The sequence below is a fragment of the Sinocyclocheilus rhinocerous genome, unplaced genomic scaffold (assembly GCF_001515625.1).
Source record: "Sinocyclocheilus rhinocerous isolate Xijiao unplaced genomic scaffold, SAMN03320098_v1.1 scaffold1982, whole genome shotgun sequence".
Lineage (NCBI taxonomy): Eukaryota > Metazoa > Chordata > Actinopteri > Cypriniformes > Cyprinidae > Sinocyclocheilus > Sinocyclocheilus rhinocerous.
The window spans coordinates 623117-627592 of record NW_015651555.1 but is presented as its reverse complement, the minus strand read 5'-3'; the positions used below and the strand labels follow the sequence as shown (position 1 = coordinate 627592).

The 4476-nt window shown below is 38.8% G+C and overlaps 1 protein-coding gene across 1 annotated transcript in view; it reads left to right on the top strand.

Moving 5' to 3' along the window:
- The window catches only part of myh10 (myosin, heavy chain 10, non-muscle), a 77435-nt gene that overhangs the window by 14319 nt on the left and 58640 nt on the right, over window positions 1-4476 (top strand). The gene's annotated exons all lie outside the window — the stretch shown is intronic.

The window sequence follows — 4476 nt, the reverse complement described above, 5'->3', positions numbered from 1 at the left end:
GTTTATGTGAATACTCGTCAAAACGGACAATTCAACATCATTTTGTGTGTAATTATCCATTCAGGCGACGCAAAAGATTACTCGCACGCTGTGAGACGCACTTTCTGTGTGTGTATGCTTCAGTGTCTGCGCTCAGAAAACCGGACCGAAATGAGTTCTCTCTTGCGTCGTCAGATTTATCCATATGTCTGCTCTTCTCTTACTCCTACATATTGACATTTTTGAACGTTTTATGCGACGTGCAGCAAGTGTATGTTAGCTTATGTCCCGCCGGTTCATATGTGCGCATCTAACCTCCTAACCACGCAGCAGATTAGTTCTGAAATTGAATGAATCTCTTCCCAAATCGTCCCTCCCTAACATTTTCGTCTCGTTTTTATTCGTTGACGAAAATGTCAATTAATTTTTGTCATAGTTTTTGTCATTCAAAAAGAGTTTTAGTTCGTTATCGTCTCGTTGTCGTCAGTGAAAAAAATGTCGTTGACGAAAATTATTCGTCAATGAAATTAACACTGGTAATTATATGCAAAACATATTTGCTTTTTTGTTGCAGTAAATCTCATGTATATAAAATTTGCTACATTTTATGAGTTTTAACATTGGTGAATTTGGTAGTAGTGAACAATCATACAAACTTGGAGTCAAAGTAGTTCGTCCAGGAAATGGAGGAACATTTGCCATTAATGTAATGCTGAATTCCCTACTAAAGCTGACCCTCTCACATAGAAGGACAGGCCAGTTGTCCTGATCTGTCAGAGGCCAGTGAACAAGAGCCGTCCCAGGCTGGGAAGGAGAGGCTGACCTGCATTGTGGGGTACAATGTCGCCTTTGTGTGCCAGTGGTGGTGGGGGCAGTACATACTGTGACGTGCTGGGTCAAGTGTGGCTGGAACACATGGATCCTGGTGTCTGCCTGTGGAGGAAACACCCCTAACAATGCTGCAGGCGGCGGAATCATTAGAGCTACAGAGATTACTGCAGTTGAACCAAGTTGTTTACTTTTCCTCTTGAGATGTTTCCTCCGTCATGGCTCCGTTCCAGTTATTGTCCCCGCTCACTTGTGTTTTCAATCACATTTATGTTTGGAAAACACTCTATTACACTCTTTAATCAGAGCACCAAAACTGTCCAAGTTTTAATCTAAGAATCTGATATGGTATCCTAAGATTAAGTCTAAAGCGTAACTAGACATGGACCGGTATGAGATTTTGACGGTATGATAACCTTAAGCAAAAGATATCACGGTATCACGGTATTGTTGTTACTGCTCTAAAATGTGTTAATTTTAAATGTCTGGGTAAAAAAAAAAAAAAACCTGAACACTATATTTTGAGCAACATACAGAATATTTGGAACAGTAGTATTTGTTTATTTTTTCTTTGATTTGTTACTGAAATGTGGGCTGTCCTGCAGCTTTTGATGTGGATGGTTGATTTGCTGCTAGAGCTACTGCTGCCCTAAAAAGAAGAAAAATAAACACTGACATCTTTATTTAACCTAAATCTGTAATTACAGTTATTTAATTTTAGTTATATAATTCATATACATATCAATTATATAATTTATTTATATAATTTCATATACATAATTTGATTAAATAATAACCCAATTTGAAGCTAAAACAGAATGTTCTGACTAACTTTGTGAAAGAGCTGCAATGAAACACTGCTTTAATATGAATTATACGAGATGAAAAGAAAATACCATCTAAACGTTTCTGAAGACAGTCAGTTCCCCTCAGAAACACATTCATATAAACCCCCAAATCAATATTTAGGATTTTCTTCCAATAGTTCGTGCATCATGAACAGTGAGTGATCTGCCTGCTACAATATTTTTCTCTGTGCGTCCGTCTTCAGCGTCTCTGGCCTGTGTTAACTGGTGTTTACAGACTTAAAATTTTCACATAAATGACATTTGGAAAATTATATGCATTGAAACGCAGTTTGTGCAAGTCCAGAGCAGAGATCGGCTGCAATAAAACAATAAACGGCCGGTTGCCGATCGCGTGAGTTCCAGGGGCAGCTCCTTAAGTTCGGCCGTCAAACACACACGTGACTGACCGCTAGCTCGCACCAACAGGAGGAGGAGACGTGTTACTCTCTACACTGCACTCAACCTGAGGGATTCCTACATTTTCGGTCTTTGAGGAGACATGAAAAATAGCGCATACCGCAGGAACGGTATAACGGAAAATATTAGCTTCGAAACCGTGAAATTTTCAAATCGCGGTATACCTTGAAACCGGTAATCGGCCCATGCCTAAGCGTAACAGTAACTAGCCAGCACATTTCTTTGTGACAGTGACAGATAGCACTCAGTCAATTCACTCATTTTAACTAAATATCAGAGTGATTGACAGAGATACTGTACAGTAGAAACATTATGTGTGGTTTTGTAATAAATATTGTTTTGTATTAAATAATGACCCAGATCGTGAAATACATTTATAAGCCTTAGAGTAAGGGAAGCACAACTCGGGAAATGAGAGCATCCGAGGAGCATGTGCATGCTATGTATATTTATTTTAAATATTTTTAATGTTCATTAATGTTATCCATTGTTTTTGTTGTGCCTCTTTTTTTAAAGTATCGGTTCAGGCACCGTTTAGGCACCGGTACCGTTTTAAAAGTATCGATTTGGCACCGGTATCGTAAAAAACCCAATCGATACCCAACCCTAGTCAACTATTATTAAAGAATTTAGATACACAAAGATGGTGCTTTTTTAATGCCATTTGAGCATAAGAAGCAACATTTAAGGGGCTGTTCGTGTCAGATTTTTTTTATTTAATTAGAAATGCAGTTTAATTGTGAGTGTGGCAAGCAGTTTTTGAGATTTAAGGATTTCTTGGATGCAAGAAATAGCTGCCCAGAGGCGTTGCAAATATGGCCACAGAGTGACCAAACTTTCCTTTGCTGTTACTCTGTACTTTAACAAACCTCATGGTGTCCAGTCTGTAGGTAATAAGAGAAAAGTGATCAGTTAGAAGTTTGTTTGCTGATGAAGTAACAAAATTATTGGTCAGATAATTTAATGCCCTGTGGTTGAATGTATTGCTCTATTAAAAGAGAGTATTTGTTTAATGACATGTCTAACATGCAGCTTTAAAGGTTAAATGAGACTTAGCTCATGCAAAGGTAAATTGTATAATGCCTATGAACACACTGACTTACACAACCACACATCCATTCACATCTGTCTTTGATTAGTCTGCTAGAAACCAGCCATAATCCCCCTCTCTGGCTTTTGACTGAACTTTACAAAGGGCTAATTATAACAACTTTAAGAACTTTGGAAGTGCTGATCTTCACTTCAACAGTAAAATTTTTGGAAAAGGCCCAGTCAGTATTGCCACTGGAGCACAGGAATGTCAGTGGTACCCGTCTCTCTTCAAGGCATATGGAAGCTATGAAATCTAAGCACAGTTACTGACTGGAAAGTTATGTCTAAAACATATAATTACAACCCTTAAAATGGCAATCTCACAACCACATTTACCCAGTGCAGAGGCACACTTAAATTTCAATAATGCTAAGAGATGTCGAGCCCCCTAACTTATCAGTTAGGCTGGGATGAAATAGGTTGTTGTGTGCTAAGATAGCAATTGCTCTGTGGAGTTTTTTGACCCACCTGTTACCAATGCATGTGTAATGAGCAGTAATGTGTTTCATGGCTTTGTCCTTTTGAACTCTGTCCAGGTGGTTGCAGAGAGATTTCATCTGTTCTGAGCCCACTGGAACATAAAGATCTTGTGTAGATTACAGTGACCAGACACCCTATATTTCAAAGACATTCCAAGGGGAGCTCAAAAACATTTTCGTACCTGTTTCAAATCAGCTGTGCTTTCTTTAGTACTTCTTAGACAGGATAACTGAGCAATGCATAAATATTACTTAACCTTCTCATGCAGCATCTGAATTTTTGCTCCTTTTTAAATCTTGCTGCTTGTTTGAGTTAACCATTTAGTTATATTCAGACTGTGCTCTAAAAAATATGGCTATATATTAGGGGTATTCCGATTGATCTGCTACCGATCATTATTGGCCGATAATGATGTTGGGATGATTGATCGGCGGTCTCTAAAAGGCCGAGCTCAAAAAAACAATCTCAAGCTGATGACGCTGCCATGAGAGGTTTGGCACAACATGCAGCGGCACCGTCTCAGTCTCTGTCCGGCGCGCGTGAAATAATTATAATGCTGAAGGTGAGGTACTCACCTTCATATTTCTTCATTAAATAACTTGGAAAGTAATTTGAAAACCTTGTGTGAGAAGTAATTTCACAAACAGCGTTAGTGAATCACCGCGCGCGCTCTTTCTATCTCAAAATACGCAAATGACTTCAAATCACCACACATCGCGTCTGTCTATAAGCAAGCAGCACGCTGCACAGTTGACACAGGAATTGTCACTTGCACAATCGAGGCAGTGTCACATCGTCACTAAAGTTTATACAAGTAAAGTAAAGTTTTTTA